The sequence below is a fragment of the Rhinolophus hipposideros genome (assembly GCF_964194185.1).
Source record: "Rhinolophus hipposideros genome assembly, chromosome: 13".
Taxonomy (NCBI): Eukaryota; Metazoa; Chordata; class Mammalia; order Chiroptera; family Rhinolophidae; genus Rhinolophus; species Rhinolophus hipposideros.
In genome coordinates, this window is record NC_138059.1 from 38,646,671 (window position 1) to 38,664,943 (window position 18,273).

The following is an 18,273-nucleotide window of genomic DNA, read 5'->3' on the forward strand; positions in this document are numbered from 1 at the left end:
ACACAGTGAGGAAACCCTGGAACAAGTAGGCAGTCAACTCCTCGTTCCTCACTCTCTTCCCAGCCCTGGTAATCACTAATTGGTTAGAGACAGAAACCTCTTTCTGTCTCTGTGGTTTTGCCTATTCTAGATATTTCTTATGAATACAATCATATAGTACGGGGTATGGCAATTAAGTTCACAAACTCACCCCAGAAAAAGTGCTACATACCTCATTGCTGAATATCACTATAGTCACCTTCGACGTACTCCGCGTGGGAAGCTATGCACTGACTCCAGCACCTAGTCCACCCTTCAAAGCAATTTTGGAACTCTTTCTGGAATGGCCATCAGAGCTGTCGTTGTATTACACTTGATGTCCTGAATGTCATCAAAATGTCTTCCTTTCAATATTTTCTTTGTCTTCGGGTAAAGAAAGAAGTCATTGGGGGTCAGATCAGGTGAGTAGGGGGGGTGTTCCAATACAGTTATTTGTTTACTGGCTAAAAACTCCCTCACAGACAGTGCCAGGTGAGCTGGTGCATTGTCGTGATGCACGAGCCATGGATTGTTGGCGAAAAGTTCAGATCGTCTAACTTTTTCACACAGCCTTTTCAGCACTTCCAAGTAGTAAACTTGGTTAACTGTTTGTTCAGTTGGTATAAATTCATAATGAATAATCCCTCTGATATAAAAAAAAGGTTAGCAACATTGTTGCAACAACTTTGCAAACTTAATTGTCACACCTTCGGTATATAGGCATACCTCATTTTATTGTATGGACAAAAACGGGTTCTAGGGAAAGCAACCTCACAGGGTGATGTGATTTTAAATTCCTAATTGGGCAGGTCATGGTGGGTAGTCATGCCCCAGGCATATATCTTCTTTAGTAAAAGGTTTATTTTTGCTTTAAGTAAGCCCTTCGTTATTTCTGTACATCTAGATTAGCACACCCTTGAAATTGGCATAATCACCCTCAAGAGAGTACATACTCTTATTAACTATCCTATAACCCAGTCCCTGCCTTGCTTTTCTTCCACCTCCATGTAATCTTTCTTTCCTTCTCTCCTTAATTTCAAATGCATAAAAGAAGCTGCAAAACTGTTATTCTCTGGAGCATTTGAGATCTTGCTCCCCAGCATTTGCCATCAGTTTGGCTCAAATAAATTCTTATAAAAAGTTTGCAGTTTGGACGTTTCTTTTTTCTTTTTAATTACATTTATTGGGGTGACAATGGTTAGTAAAATTACATAGGTCGTAAGTATACAATTCTACAATACAAAGGTCTGACAATTAAGTTTGCAAAATTGTAACAATGATGCTAACCATTTTTTATATCAGAGGGATTATTCATTATGAATTTGTACCAACTGGACAGTTAACCAAGTTTACTATTTGGAAGTGCTGAAAAGGCTGTGTGAAATTGTTAGACAACTGAACTTTTCTCCAACAATTCATGGCTCTTGCATCACGACAATGCACCAGCTCACATGGCACTGTCTGTGAGGGAGTTTTTAGCCAGTAAACAAATAACTGTGTTGGAACACCCTCCCTACTTAGTTGATCTGGCCCCCAATTACTTCTTTCTTTACCCGGAGATAAAGGAAATATTGAAAGGAAGACATTTTGATGACAGTCAGGACATCAAAGGTAATACGACAGCTCTGATGGCCATTCCAGAAAGAATTGTAAAATTGCTTTGAAGGGTGGACTAGGTGCTGGCATCAGTGCATAGCTTCCCAAGGGAGTACGTCGAAGGTGACTGTAGTGATATTCAGTAATGAGATATGTAGCACTTTTTCTAGTATGAGTTCGCGTGTGACCTAATTGTGTGACCTCATACATCTAGTTTAGACGTTTCTAGTGTCGACAATTGTACTTTGTTTTATTGGGCTTTGCAGATAATGTTTTTTTTTTTCTTTTGCAAATTGAGGTTTCTGGCAACCTTGCATTGAGCAAGTCTGTTGGCCCCCTTCTTTTCACTAGCACTTGCTTACTTCATGTCTGTGTGTCACATTTTGGTAATTCTTGCAATATTTCAAACTTTTTCATTATTATTTTATTTGTCATGGTGATCTGTGATCAGTGATCTTTGATGCTACTATTGTAATTGTTTTGGGTGCTACAACTGCCCCTATATAAGACAGCGAACTTAATCTATAAATGTTGTGTGTGTTCTGACTGCTTCTCTGACTGGCCATTCCTCATCTCTCCCTCTCCTTGTGCTTCCCTATTACCTGAGACAAAACAATATTGAAATTAGGTCAGTTAATAACCCTACAATCTTCTTTAAGTGCTCAAGTGAAAGGAAGAGTCGCACACCTCTCACTTTAAGTCAAAAACTAGAAATGATTAAGCTTAGTGAGGAATGCATGTTGAACACTTTGGCTGCTATGTTTGTAGTTGAATATTTCCATGCTGCTGACTGCAGTGCTTGTTCTTAACCCACGAGCTCGGTGTTCCAGAAAGGAAGTTTAGGAAAGCATATGTACATTTTTCTGTATTTTTGTGTTTTTCAGGAATGAATAACAATAGGAAATTCTTATACTTTAAAGTAATCTTTTATTTTAATAAAATGTAGTACCTTAACTGTATTTACTTAAAAATATAAATATTATAATTATTTTTGACACATTTTGGAGAACCAACTTGAAATCGATTAATGTAGTGAAAAGGTGAAAGCTGAGATAGGTAGGCCCCTTGTGCCAAATAGGCATGTTGTGAATGCAAAGGAAAAGTACTGAAGGAAATTAAAGGTGCTCCTTCAGTAAACACATGAATGATAAGAAAGCGAAACAGCCTTTATGCTGATGTGGAGAAAGTTTTAGTGGTCTGGGTAGAAGATGGAACCAGGCACAACATTCCTTTAAGCCAAAGCCTGATCCAGAGCAAAGCCCTAACTCTTCCATTCTGTGAATGTTGTGAGAGGTAAGGAAGCTGCGGAAGGAAAGTATGAAGCTAGCAGAGGTTGGTTGATGAGGTTAAGGAACACAATCATCTCCATAACATAAAAGTGCAAAGTGAAGCAGCAAATGCTGATGGAGATGTTGTAGCAAGTTATCCAGAAGCTCTTAGGTAAGATAATTATGAAGGTGGCTACACTAAATAACAAATTTTCAATGTAGATGGAACATTCTTGTATTGGAAGATGCCATCTAGGACTTAAATTTTAATTTATTGTTTTTGAAAGTTATACTCTTTATTTATTTATTTACCCCCCTCCCTTTCTTCCGCCTCCCCGCCTCACTCCAGTTCAAGGCGATGTTTCTCAGTCTAGTTGTGTAGGACACAGCTCCCTGGCCCATGCTGGTATTATGAGCCTTGCGCTCCCCCCGGCTGAGGCAGTCAGTCGCCAGTCGTTGGTGGGCCACTAACAGCAGCTCACGGCAGCTCTCCCTGGCTGCCGGCCGCTCACGATGGCTGCCGGCCAGTCATGGTGGCACATAGTAGTCTACAGCAGCACTCAGCAGCTCACTGCCAGCCACTCATGCTGGCTGCTGGTCACTCACGCTGGCTGCCGGCCATTCACGCTGGCCACCGGCCACTCATGGCAGCACACAGCAGCCCATGGCAGCACACGGCAGCTCACACCAACCTCCGGCTGCTCACGGCAGCCCAGCTCCAGGGAGAGCATTATTCAAAATCTTAGCTGTAGAGGGTGCAGCTCACTGGCCCATGTGGGAATCGAACTGGCAACCTCAACGTTAGGAGCACGGTGCTCCAATCACCTGAGCCACCGGGCTGGCCCTTTTTTTTTTTTTTTAAGACAGGGAATACTTTATTCAAACCCATCAGAGTAATGGACAGGTTGGGTCTGTAACAAAGCGTCGTGTTTTAAAGCATAGGTCAGTAATTGTATATGAAAGTATACAATGCTACATACAAATTAACTAATCAGACCACAGCTTTTCAATGTTTAAAACAGAATAAGCTTCCCTGTAAAAGCAGAAGCTTTGTGACGTGTTAACTTTAGTATTCTTCTCCTTTTTCCTCACCCTCTCCTTCAACAGAATCCACACCAACCTCCTTATAATCTTTCTCAAGGGCAGCCATGTCCTCACGGGCCTCAGAAAACTTTCCTTCTTCCATGCCCTCACCCACGTACCAGTGAACAAAGGCACGCTTGGCATTCATCACGTCAAACTTGTGGTCCAGGCTCTCCCAGGCCTCAGCAATAGCTGTGGTGTTGCTCAGCATGCACACAGCTTGCTGTACTTTGGCCAGGTCTCCACCAGGTACCATAGTGGGAGGCTGGTAATTAATTCTGACTTTGAACCAGTGCGGCACCAGTGCACGAACTGGATGCTGCACTTGGTCTTGATGGTGGCAGTGGCATCATTGACATGTTTGGAAACCATGACATGGCTCAAAGCACGCATTGGTGATCTCTGCTACAGACAGCAGCTCATGGTAGGCTTTCTCAGCAGAGATGACGGGCATATGTGGTCAGAGGGAAGTGGATGGCGGGGATAGGGCATCCATGTTGGTCTGGAATTTGGTCAGGTCAACATTCAGGGCTCCATCAAATGTGAGAGTAGCAGTGATAGAGGACACAATTTGACCTATCAGCCTGTTCAGGTTAGTATAGGTTGGGCGCTCAATATTGAGCATTCTATGATGGATGTTGTAGATGGCCTGGTTGTCAACCATGAAGGCACAATCAGTGCTCCAGGGTGGTGTGGGTGGTGAGGATGGAGTTGTAGGGTTCAACTACAGCTGTGGAAACCTGGGAGACTGGGTAAATGGAGAACTCCAGCTTGGATTTCTTGCCATAATCGGTAGAAAGATGTTCCATAATCAGGAGGTGAACCCAGAAACAGTTCCTCTGCCGAAGCTGTGGAAAACTAGGAAGTCCTGAAGACCTGTGCACTGGTTGGCCAGTTTCTGAATTTGGTCCAAGACAAGGTCAATGATCTCCTTGCCAAAAGTGTAGTTACCCCAGGCATAGTTATTAGCAGCATCTTCCTTGCCTGTGATGAGATGCTCAGGGTAGAAGAGCTTGCGGTAGGTTCCACTGTGAACTTCATCAATGACAGTGGGTTCTAGGTGTACAAACACTACCCTGGGCACATGCTTGCCAGTGCCTGTCTCCCTGAAGAAGGTGTTGAAGGAGTCATCTCCTCCAATGGTCTTGTCACTCAGCATCTCACCATTGGGCTGGATGCCATGTTCCAGGCAGTAGAGCTCCCAGCAGGCATTGCTGATCTGGACACCAGCCTGGCCAACATGGAAAGAGATGCACTCACGTATTGTTGCTGCTTTGCGGCTATCAGTCAGATGGCTGAGAGGAAGAGGTTGTTGCTCCTTACAGAACAACTCTTAGGCGGTCGATGTAAGAGAACCTACCCTCTTTATTTTTTAAAAATCAAAATAATTTTCAATTATAGTTGACATTTAATACAGTCTTGATGTAGCCTCTTTATATCCTTAGTCATAGGAGTTCTGTTCAACTAGTTTTCAGATTGTTCTCCAGTTTGATTATTCTATAATTTAGTTGTAAATTTTTTTTGGAGTTCATCAGCTTTAGACTCAAGGTATTAACAGGAGTGGGTTCAGATTACATCAGGCACAGGGTTTTGTGGCTCCTGGGGGCAGGCCTAGCTACAACAAACACATAGGGAAATGGAAGGGTGGGGTGGTGGGGGGGGAAGAGTTAATAGATTTAGTCTTGAACTTGGGGGATGGAGTGGAAAAGATGATCCTGGGACTTGGGAATGAGGATCAGCATGAAGAAAGCTGTCTAACGGGGGTTTGGGTGGGACCAGAGGGGTGGCACCCAACCCTTGGGGCTCACAGTTGAGGGAAGAAAAATGACTCCCCTCCCCTGGACACAAGGCACTTAGTTGTCTCCTTCTGCCCTACCCCATCCATGCAAGAAATTGGGCCCAAATCCACTCGATCTTTTCACGGGTCCAGAGGCTGTTCCCAGTTGAGCCTCTGGAAGAAACTTTTGCCAAACTCATGTGCTGATCATGATGGCACAGAAGGTGACAGCCTTGATGATTCTTAGGAGGAAGCCTGCGAAGAATCGCCTGGTGCCTGACTCAGTCCGGATCCTCCTCAGCAACAGGCAGATGTTTTTGGTAGCATGCAGGGGTGACACTCTCTTAGCTTCCACTGCTCCCAGCCAACCTGGCGTTGAATCTTGAGCACGTCGAAGGGTAGAATCAGGATGGCCGCCACTCTCCCTGAGATGCTGCCAGTCACAAAGCTGAAGCCCATCAAAGTCCGGTCTTTTTGCCTGAGCCCACTCAGCCAGCTCTTCACCAGCTCATAGTTGAACCAGTACAGGGCTGAAAAAAGCACATCCCAAAGGACAGTGGTGCCCCATCCCAGCCACAGTGAGTGCCAGCCATCCTGAGCAGCACAGGCACAATCATCTAGTTCCCCGTATGACACGTGCCGAGCCTGCAGTTTTGTCTACCAGCTCTAGGGGGCTGGTCACAGCAGTCATGGTGCCTAAGCGGGCCAGTGTGCCAGCCACCATAGGTGCGTAGAGGTCAGAGCTTAGGGCTCGACAACTATGGAAGTTAGTTGAGTTAGTTGTGAAGTAGATTGGCAGTGAAGTAGATTGTGGTGGCTGGCATAGTGATCATCAGGGTGCCTGGGCGGCCACTCCACAGGGTCCTGGTGCCCTCATGTCTCAGTCTTCATAAAGGCATCCATGATGCCAGTAAAGCATGTGGTGTCTTGAAACCAGGTAGCACAGCAGGCACCATTTGGGCACCAGCTGGGCTGGTGCCCAACTTAGTTGTAATTTTAATGTGGTCGTGGGAGGTGGTAAGCAGTGTTTAGTTACTCCACCATCTTGCCCAGAACCCTACCCCCACTTTTATAAAATTAAATTTATTTAGGTAACATTGGTTAATAACATAAATTTCAAGTGTATAACTATATAATACAACATCTGTATACTTTGTTGTGTGCTCACCCCGCAAAGTCTAGTCTCCTACCATCACCATGTTTTGGGTCCCCTTTACCCTCTTTGTCTTCCCCCTTCCCCTCTGGTAACCACCATTCTGTTGTCTAGTTGTGGTTCTTAATTAGCATGAATTCTAGAGGGTAGTGTGTGTGTGTCTCTATAGGGGAGCTTGTAGTGTTGATTAAGGCTCAATGTTATGTGCTGCCCTGACATCTGGTAAAATCAGGAGGACCTTGAATGGCCTAACTGCAAGTTGCCCTCCCCACTCTGCTCCTGAGGATAAGATCCTCTATCTAAACAACCCTCCTTATTAAATAAACCAGGTCCCTAAGTAACAGTTTTCAGTTCCCTGCCAGCTACAGAATTTTTCAAGCAAGCCAATAACATCCCCCCACAGGAGCCAGGCACACTCCATCTTCTTGCTATTATAAAGCCTGCCTCCCACAGCCCCCTAATGGTTCACTCTGTTCCAAAGGGCAGTCCCCGTGCAGCCCTGCATGTGTGGTGTCCTTTTCCCCCAGGCTGAGAGTATATGTGACTGCTGTTGATCTCATCTGTGTAGTGTCAGATGTATGTTTGGCCAACCCCATAACCCCAGAGCAGTAATCCTTTTCTCACAGCTAGATGAATAGGAGGCAATTCCTGCATTTTTCTAAGAAGCTTTACTGAATTTCTCAAAATGGCATGCAATTCTTGACATCCCTCCCCCAAGGTTGAAAAAAAACTACGGCTATATAAACTTTGTGTGAGGTGTATTCCCTAAGCTGTCTTTTGGAAAGTATCTTCATCTCTAGCAAGTAATTTGGTCTAAGACTTCCTCAGTTACCTGCTGTGGGTGCAAATGGGAATATTCCTATTTGAACAGAGCTTTACTCTGGGAGTCTGCTTTATGCTTTTGGGAGGGCCAGTGTAGACTAATTGAAATAATAATGGCTTTCAGCCTCTGTTTTTTGGGGAATGAACTGTGTTCATAGCATGCTTCTTATTTGAATTCTCATTTAAAAACAAAATGTGGGATGTAGTGATTTAAGCAAGATAAAATAGTCACGCATGATAAGCACAGTGGAATGAAAAACAACACAACAGATTTTTCTTACATCAGATACTATGCTTTTTGGTTTAAGTAGTGATAAAAATACTGGCTTATATAATTGAATTTTAATGGTATGTGTACCGGAAATTTCAGGCTTTAGGACTGACTAGCCTAGCAGTTGAAAGGATGTCAACATCAGCTCATATTCTTTCCATTTTATTCCCATCTGTCATTTACAGAATTGGCTTTATTCTTAGACTGACTGGTTCCCCTATGTTAAATGATAGATCCCAGCAACTGTTGGGGCCATATACTTCCTTTTTCTCATCTGTTTAATGACATATAGATGGTTCCTACTCATAATCGTTAAATAAGATTCCATGTTAGACCTAGGAGTACCACTGAAGAAGAAGGGGTGAAATGGATGTGGGTGAGACACCCTCAACATTCATAATATTAACTATACTAAAAAATGATACAGTGAAAAAATGGCTAAAATAAGTATGAGTAGCTTAGCCACATTTTCAGTATACAAAATTCAACTGAAGGCTAGGTTCCTGCCAACCAGCTTCTGGGGCAGAGACTTCTTTTGCTCAAAATATTTGTACCTCAAGGACAAGACTTGGCCAAATGGAATTTCTTGACAGATGACTGGGAGAAATTCTATGAAGATGTATGTCAGTTTAGATTGTATAGAGTAAATCTGTGATTCATGTAGCATGGCTAGAGTAAATTTTATAATTTGAGATAATAGAAAATAACTATGAATATATTGGTCTCTCCCTGCAGTTCCTGGCACAGAGCTCCTAAAACCCTTGCAATTTCCTGAATGATAAGAGCACTAGGAGCATCTTTTGTCTTTTAAACAAATTAAATTTTTTTTTCAATTACAGTTGACATTCAATATTATATTAGTTTCATGTATACAGCATAACAGATTTATATAATGGAGTTATCCCCTGATAAGTCTAGTACCCACGTGGCACCATACATAGTTATTTTAACATTACTGACTACAGTGGTACCTTGGTTTTCGAACTTAATCTGTTTCGGAAGACCATTCGAGTTCCGAAACATTCGAAAACCGAGGCACGGTTTCCAATAGAAAGTAATGCAAAAATGGATTAATCCGTTCCAGACCTTTAAAATCAACCCCTAAAACAGCAATTTAGCATGAATTTTACTATCTAATGATACCATACATCCATAAAATGATACACAATGAAAGCAATAAACACAATATACTATACTGTAAAAGCAATAATAAATAAACACAATGTAAAAACAGTACTATAGATGATAAAAATGAAACTAATTTTTTTCTTACCTGCAATGGTGATAGTCATGGTTTGAATGGGGGGTCCCCTTCAGTAATCACAATAGGTGACTGTTCTTCAGGTGTTCTGTGGTCCTTTTCCAGAATCACAATAGGTAACTCTTGTTTAGGTGTTCTGTAGCCCTCTTCCATAATCACTGTAGGTGACTCCTCTCCTGCCATTCCTTCCCTTGATTTTTTTGCACCACTGACACCTGGTTTAGAGTCACTGGATCTTTTCCTCACTAAAAATTTTTCAATTGATATTTGCTTTCTCCGATGTTTTAAAATGTGTCTAAAGTGAGACATAGCATTATCATTGAAAAGTGTTAGTGGCATGACTTACAGCAGCTTTATCAGGGTGATATTTTTCAACAAAAATTTGCACTTCAACCCATTTTGCACACATTTCTTTGATCAGTGCAGTAGAAACACTTTCTCTTCCCTCCTCCTCCGAAGATAATTCCTCAATTGCCGCCTGTTGCTGCTCCATCAGAATGTTCTGAAGTTCTTCAGTGGTGAGTTCAGTCTTGTGGTGCTCCACTAACTCCTCCACATCATCACTGCTCACTTCCAAGCACATGGACTTTCCCAGAGACACAATATCCTCAACAATAGGAGCATCCTCTTCAACATCCTTAAATACACGTTCAGGGACAGTGTCTGGCCACAATTTCTTTCATGCTGATTTCATCGTTCTGTGAGACACATCCCTCCATGCTTTGTCTATGAGATGTAAGCAATGTAGGATATTGAAATGATTCTTCCAGAACTCTAAGGGTTAGCTCTGTCCGAGGTCATGTCAAAGCACTTTTAGAACAGTACTTTGGTGTAAAGCTTCTTAAAATTAGATATGACCTGCAGGTCCAGGGGCTGGATGCGAAGAGTCGTGTTGGGGGCCAAAGACTTTACATTGATAAAACTGAACTCTTCCATCAACTCGTCCACAAAAGCCTGGGGGGTGAACTAGAGCATTATCCATAACAAGCAGGCACTTCATTGGAAGATTTTTGTCTTGGAGGTATTTTTTTACACTTGGCCCAAACACTTCATGAACCCACTCAATAAAAAATTGCCTGGTTACCCAAGCTTTGCTGTTTGCCCTCCACATCACATGCAATTTGCTTTTTATGACATTGTTTTTCTTAAATACCTAGGGGTTCTCAAAATGGTAGACTATCAAAGACTTCAACTTAAAATCCCCACTTGCATTCCCACAAAACAAAAGGGTTAGCCTGTCTTTCATGGGCATGTGTCCTGGCAATGATTTTTCCTCCATTGTTATGTAAGTCCTCTTTGGCATTTTCTTCCAAAAGAGGCCTGTCTCATCACAGTTGAAAAGTTGGTGGGGAAGGAAACCCTCTGCCTCTACATAATCTTTAAATTCCAAAACAAGTTGATCAGCGTCTTCTTTGTTGGCACTGGCAGCTTCACTATGTCTCACCACATTGTGTATGCCACTTTTCCTTTTAAACTTTTCAAACCACTCTCTACTTGCCTTGAAAACATCACTGTCCGCACTTGATCCAGGGGTGTTTTTGATGAGCTCAGCATTCCAATGTAAGGCTTTTTCACAAATTGTGCTCTCAGAAATGCTGTCAGCAGCCAACTGTTTTTCATTTATCCATATGAAAAGTAATTTTCCCACTTCTTCAATTGTTTGTGTTCAAGAATGTTTTAACACCTCTTGCAACATTGGCTCCTTTAATGGCTTCATTATTTTTTAAGATGGTGCAAATTCTAGATTTGGCAATACCAAACTGCGTTGCCAGATCACATACAAGGACAACACTTTCATGTTTGGAGATAATTTCCTTCTTCACTCTATTGTTGTTAATGATTCTCCTGGCTTTGCAGCTTTTATCCATTTCTCACAGCAAGGGTGATTGGCAGAGTGCTCCTGAGATGACATGAACACAGATTGATTGCACACAGTCACAAAAACAAATTGGTTGCAAGAGAGCTCCTGAGATTACTGTGTTTCCCTGAAAATAAGACCTAGTCAGAATATCAGCTGTAATGCATCTTTTGGAGCAAAAATTAATGTAAGACCTGGTCTTATTTTACTATAACATCAGACCCGGTCTTATATAATATAATATAATAATATAATAATATAACAATATATAAGACCGGGTCTTATATTAACTTTTGCTCCAAAAGATTCATTAGAACTGATTGTCCGGTTAGGTCTTATTTTCGGGGAAACACAGTAGCTGAACAGATTTATGCACTGGGTTCCACACAGTCACAAAAACAAATTGGTTTCAAGAGTGCTCCTGAGATGAGATGAGCACAGATTGATTGCACACAGTCACCAAATAAGCCCAAATATCATCTCTGTGTTGTGCGGGTGCTCAGGACTCAACAGCCGACAGCTAGGCCTCAAGGATCTTGCACTCAGTGGAAGCCTCATGACGTTCGACTTCCGAGGTGTGTTAAAAAACCGAAGCATTTACTTCTGGGTTTACGGTGTTCATAAACCGAAATGTTCATCATCGGAGACATTCGAAAACTGAGGTACTACTGTATATTTCTTATGCTATATATTACATCCCTGTGACTATTTTGTAACTGTCAATTTTTATTTCTAAATCCCTTCACCTTTTTTTTTTTAAATTTCATTGGGAAATACTGGGGAACAGTGTGTTTCTCCAGGGCTCGTCAGCTCCAAGTTGTCCTTCAATCTAGTTGTGGAGGGTGCAGCTCAGCTCCAAGTCCAGTTGCCGTTTCAATCTTTAGTTGCAGGGGGCGCAGCCCATAATCCCATGTGGGAATTGAAGCAGCAACCTTGTTGTTGAGAGCTGGTGCTCTAAACTGAGCCATCCGGCCACCCCTCTGGAAGCTCAGCCCCCTCTGGAAGCTCAGCAGCAGCTCATTGTTTTCAATCTAGTTGTGGAGGGTGCAACTCACTGGCCCATGTGGGAATTGAGCCGGAAACCCTGTTGGTCAGAACTCACGCTCTAACCAAGTGAGCCATCCCAGTCTCCCTCCCTTCACCTTTTTCACTCAGCTATACAACCCCCCTGCCATCTGGCAACCATCGGTTTGTTCTCTATGTCGATGATTTTGTTTTGTTATTTATTGTTTATTTTGTTTTTTATATTCCCCATATAAGTGAAATCATACGGTATTTGTCTTTCTGTGTCTGACTTATTTCACTTAGCATAATACCCTCTAGGTCCACCCATGTTGTTGCAAATGGTATGATTTCATTCTTTTATGGTTGACTAATATTCCATTGTATATATGTACATCTTCTTTGTACAGTCATCTATTGATGGACACTTAGGTTGCTTCCATATCTTGGCTATAGTAAATAATCCTGCAATGAACATAGGGATGCATGTCTTTTCAGATTAGTGTTTTGAATTTCTTCAGATAAATCTAGGGATTGCTGGGTGATATGCTAATTCTGTTTTTAATTTTTTGAGGAACCTTCATACTGTTTTCCATAATGACCACACCAATTTGTAATCCCACCAAAGTGCACAAGGGTTCTGTTTTCTCCACATCCTGTCGTCATGTGTTGATTTATTGATGATAAACATTCTGACAGGTGTGAGGTGATATCTCATGGTGGTTTAATTTGCATTTTTCTGATGATTAATGTTGCTGAATATTTTTTTACGTCTTTGGCCATCTGTATGTCCTCTTTGGAGAAGTGTCTATTCAGGTCCTCTGTCCTTTTTAAAGTTGGATTATTTGTTCTTTTGGTGTTAAATTGTATGAGTCTTTATATATTTTGGATATTCACTCCTTCCTGGTTGTATTGTTGGCAAATATCTTCTTCCATTGAGTAGGTTGTCTTTTCATTTTGTTGATGGTTTCCTTTGCTTTGCAAAACTTTTATTAGTTTTGTGTCCTGCTGCTTTACTGAATTTGTTTATCAGTTCTAATAGTTTTTGGTGGAATCTTTAGGGTTCTCTATTATGTGATCTGCCAATAATGACAGTTTTACTACTTCCTTTCCAATTTGAATACCTTTTATTTCTTTTTCTTTTCTGATTGCTGTAGCTAGGACTTCTAATACAATGTTGAATAAAAGTGGTGAAAGTGGACATCCTTGTCTTGTACTGATCTTAAGGAAAACACTTTTATAATAGCTTTTCACCGTTCAATATGATGTTAGCTGTGGTTTTGTCATATATGGCCTTAATATGTTGAGGTATGTTCTCTCTGTTCCCACTTTGCTGAGAGCTTTTATCATAAATGAATGCTAACTTTGGAAAATGCTTTTTCTATCTATTGATATGATGATATGATTTTTATCCATCATTTTGTTTATGTGTTGTATCACATTAACTGACTTCCAGATATTGAACCAACCTTGCATCTGCCACTTGATCATGGTGTATAATCTTTTCAGGGGATTGCTGAATTTGGCTTGCTAATATTTTGTTGAGGATTATTGCGTCTATGTTATCAAGGATATTGGCCTATCATTTTCTTTTTTTGTAATGTTGTTCTATGGTTTTGGAATCAGGGTAATGCTTACCTCAGAAAATGAGCTTGTGAGTCCTCCCTCATCTTCAATTTTGTGGAATGGTTTGGGAAGGATAGGTGTTAATTCTTTGAATGTTTGCTAAAATTCACCTGTAAAGCCATCTGGTTCAGGACTTTTGTTTATTGGGAGGTTTTTGATTACTGGTTTGATTTTGTTAGTAGTTTGATTTTGTTAGTAGTTATTGTTCTGTTTATATTTTCTGTTTCAAATTTTTTTTTAAAAAATATTTTATTGGGGAAGGGGAACAGGACTTCACTGGGGAACAGTATATACCTCCAGGATTTTTTCCAAGTCAAGTTGTTGTCCTTTCAATCATAGCCGTGGAGGGCTCAGCTCAGTTCCAGGTCCAGCTGCCGTTGCTAGTCACGGGGCGCAGCCCACCATCCCTTGCGGGAGTCAAACCGGCAACCTTGTGGTTGGGAGGAAACTCTCCAACCAACTGAGCCATGCGGGAGCTCAGCAGCAGCTCAGCTTAAGGTGCTGTGCTCAATCTTAATTGCATGGGGCGAAGCCCTCCATGCGGGAGTCGAGGAGTCGAACTGGCAACCTTGTGGCTGAGAGCCAACTGGCCCATGTGGGAATTGAACTGGCAGCCTTTGGCATTAGGAGCATGGAGCTCCAACCACCTGAGCAACTGGGCTGGTCACTTTCTGTTTCTTCTTGATTCAATCTTGGAAGGTTGTATTTTTCTAAGAATTTATCCATTTCTTCCAGGTAGTTCAATATGTCAGCGTATACTTATTTGTAGTAGTTTCTTATAATTATTTGTATTTCTGTGGTGTCAGTTGTCATTGTGCATTAATTTCTGATTTTATTTATTTGGGTTCTCTTTTGTTCTTTCTGAATCTGGTTAAAGGTTTATCTGTTTGTTTGTTTGTTTTTTTTTCACCTTTTCAAAGAACCAGCTCTTAGTTTCATTGATTTATGTATTTTTTTAGACTCTATTTTGTTTATTTCTGTTCTGATCTTGATTATTTCCTTCATTCTGCTCACTTTGTGCCTTGTTTGTTCTCATTTCTTGTATTCCTTTAGGGGTAGGGTGAGATTGTTTATTTCAGATTTTTCTTGTTTTTTTTTTGAAGGACACCCGCATTGCTATGAATTTCCCTCTTAGAACTGCTTTGGCTGTATCCCATAGATTTTTTTTTTTTTTTGAGTCCTTTTGTTTTCATTTTTATTTATCTAAGTTATCTTTGGATTTCTTCCTTGATCTCATTGTTAACCCATTCATTGTTTAGTAACATCTTATTTAGCTTCCATGTGCTTGTGTGTTTTTCAGTTTTCTTCTTCTGATTGATTTCCAATTTCATACCATTGTGATTGGAGAAGATGCTTGATATGATTTCAGTCTTCTTTAATTTAGTGAGACTTGCTTTGTGGCCAAACGTGGTCTATCCTGGAAAATGTTCTATGTGTGCTCGAAAAGAATATATATTCTGCTGCTTTGGGGTATAATGTTCTAAAAATACCAAATTCATCTGTTCTAATATGTGATTTAAAGCCACTTGTTTCTTGTTGATTTTCTGTCTGAATGACTATTGATGTCAGTGGGGTATTAAAGCCCTCTACTATTTGTATATTACTGTGGATCTCTCCTTTTATGTTCATCACTATTTGCTTTATATATTTAGGTGATTCTCCATTGGGTGTGTAAATGTTTAGTAGAGTTATATCCTCTTGTTGGATTGCATTATGTAATATTCCTTTTTGTCTCTTGTAGGTTTTGTTTTATGTGGGTTAGCTTTTTTTTTTTTCATTTCCATTTACATGAAATATTTTTTTCTATCCCTTTACTTTCAGTCTGTGTGTGTCTTTCAATCCGAAATTAGTCTCTTGGAGGCAGCATATATGTATGGATCTTAATTTTGTACCAATTCAGCCAACCTATGTCTTTTTATTGGAGCGTTTAGTCCATTTACATTTAAAGTAATTATTGATAGGTACATAGTTGTTGCCATTTTGTTATCCATATTTTTATATATTTTTTTAATTCTTAAGGAAGTCCCGTTAACATTTCTTGTAATACCAGTTTGGTGGTGATGAACTCCTTTAGTGTTTTTTTTTGTCTGGGAAGCTCTTTATCTGTTTTTCAATTCTAAATGATAGCCTTGCTGGGTAGTGTGTAACCTTGGTTATAGATCGTTCCTTTTCATCATGTTGAGTATTTTGTGCTGGTCTCTTCTGGCCTGCAGAATTTCTGTTGAGAAATCAGCTGACAGTCTTATGCTAACTCCTTTGTAGGTAACTAACTGCTTCTCCCTTGCTGTTTTTAAGATTCTCTCTTTGTCTTTAAACTTTTCCATTTTAATTATGATGTTTCTTGGTGTAGGCCTTTGGGATCATCTTGCTTGGGGATCACTGCACTTCCTGAACTTGGATGTGTATTTCCTTTGTCAGGTTAGGGAAGTTTTCCATCATTATTTCTTCAAATAGGTTTTCAGTTCCTCACTCTCTCTCTTCTCCTTGTGGTCCCCCTATGAGGTAAATGTTGGTACACTTGATGTTGCCCAGAGGTCCCTTAAGGTATCCTCAAGTTTTCTGATTCTTATATATTTTTTTGCTCTTCCAAATGAGTGTTTTTTTCACCTTGTCTTCCAGATCACTGATTCAATCCTGTGCTTCATCTAATCTGCTGTTGATTCCATCCAATGTATTCTTCATTTCAGTTATTGTATTCTTCATTTTTGACTGGTTCTTTTTTATGGTTTCTATCTCTTTGTGTAAGTTCTCACTGAGTTCACCTCTTCTTTCTCTAAGTTTATTGGACATCCTTATAACTAACCAGTGTTTTGAAGTCTATTTTGGTAGATTGCTTGGCTCCATTTCATTTAGTTCTTTTTCCGGAGATTGTCCCATTCTTTTATTTGGGACATGTTTCTTTGTCTCCTCATTTTGGCTGGCTCCTTTTGTTTGTTTCTATGTATTAGATAGCTCTGTTATGTGTCTCAGTCTTGGCAGGTTGGCCTAATATAGTAGGTGTCCTGTGGGGCCCAGTGGCACAGTTTCCCTTGTCACCTGAGGCAGGTACTCCAGGGGTGTCCCTTGTGTGGGTTGTGTGTGCCCGCCTGTTGTAGTTGAGCCTTGACTGCTGTTGGCAATTCAGTTGATGGGACTGACTCTCAGGCTGACTGGCTGTGACTACTGGTTGTGACTACAGTGGATGAGTTCTTGTTCAGGGGCTGACTCCACAGGGTGGGATTTGCTTTAGCAGGGCTGTTTTGCCTGAGTCCACTCTTTGGGTTTATTTATGGAACTAATTAGGTGCTTTGTCTTGTGTGGTCTGAAGCCGGCCACTGGGTGTATTGATTTCTGGGGCCTCTTGGGAGGGATTGCAGTGTAGGCCATTGTCAGCTGCTGCCTGTACCCAGTCCAGTGTCACCTGTGGGAGTTACTGAGTGATCTGGGTTTAGTAGCTGCTTTTGCTGGGCTTGGAGGTGCCTGCGAGATGCTATGCTGCGAATGAGGCCAGCTGTCACTAATACCAGGCTTGGGGCTGCTTAGCAAGAAGTGCAGAGCATGCTGAGGTCAGACGCTGTTTGTTTGGTGTTTGTGGACCTTTGAGAGATTTTATGAATGTTTATTCATGGGCTGCTTTTGTGGAGCTACTGGAAGAGATTCGGCTGGTGTGCAAGTTGGCTGGGGTGAGCTCTCAGGGAGTCACCAGGATGGGGCTAGCAGTTTTACCCGGTTGATGGAGACTCAGATAGGCTCCCACCTTCCCCTGCCACTGCCTACACCTGCCAGATGTATGGTAGGAGGGCTTAACAAAAGAACAGTGGTGCCTCTAGCCCTTGCCCTGAAGCCAGAAGATTCAGTTACTCCTCGTATGTCCCTAGTGGTTTTTGAGGTGCTGTCCCTTCTATGGAGCTTAGGGTGAGTGTTTGTGAGCAAGTCAGTCTGTGCTCTGGCCCTTTAAGAGGATGCCTGGGTCTACAGCAGCCTGGTGTGGGGCGGGTACCCTTTGCTCCTGAGGGGTCCCTCCTAAGATATCCTTCCTGATTCTTAGTAGCCACATGCATATGGGAGGCACCCATTTTGCTTCTCTGCCTGTTCTACGTATCAACATGGTGTTTTCTTTATATCCTCAGTTATAGTTCTCTTTGGCTCATCTTCAGGTGGTCCTCAAGTTTGGTGGTTTTATAATTTAGTTGTAATTTTGATGTGGTCATGGAAATAGGCTAACACAGTGTTTATGTACTCTGCCATCTTGCCTGGGAGTCTTGCATCCTTTCGAATTTCCTGGGTGATAAGAATGTCTTTTGTTCTAATGAGGTAACTCTTGGTGGGTTCCTGGATGGACACTCGTCACCAGAAAGACCAAGCCATAATTAGAAGTTTGCAATTTTCAACCCCATCCTTATTCTGTAAAGTGGGGAGAGGGACTGGAAATGGAGTTTATGTTCAATCATGCCTATGTGATGTGAAGCCTTCATAAAAATCTCAAAAGTATGGGTTTGGAGAGCTTCCGGATTGGTGAACATGTGACAGTATTTGGAGTCGCAGACCCAGAGAAGGCA

At 41.4% G+C, this 18,273-nt stretch overlaps 1 protein-coding gene and 2 pseudogenes across 3 annotated transcripts in view; 1 reads left to right on the forward strand and 2 right to left on the reverse strand.

Annotated features, from left to right (window-relative positions):
• RAD54B (RAD54 homolog B) overlaps positions 1 to 18,273 on the forward strand; it is a gene marked incomplete at its 5' end in the record, with an annotated part of 127,312 nt that overhangs the window by 14,829 nt on the left and 94,210 nt on the right. The gene's annotated exons all lie outside the window — the stretch shown is intronic.
• LOC308506794 (tubulin alpha-1A chain-like) lies at positions 3,949 to 5,220 on the reverse strand (annotated as a pseudogene). The gene has a single exon. The product of its transcript is annotated as a tubulin alpha-1A chain-like (transcript).
• Positions 5,884 to 9,280, reverse strand: LOC308506871 (mitochondrial glutathione transporter SLC25A39-like; annotated as a pseudogene). Its single transcript has 2 exons — positions 9,262 to 9,280; positions 5,884 to 6,725 (listed from the first exon to the last, which is right to left on the reverse strand). The product of its transcript is annotated as a mitochondrial glutathione transporter SLC25A39-like (transcript).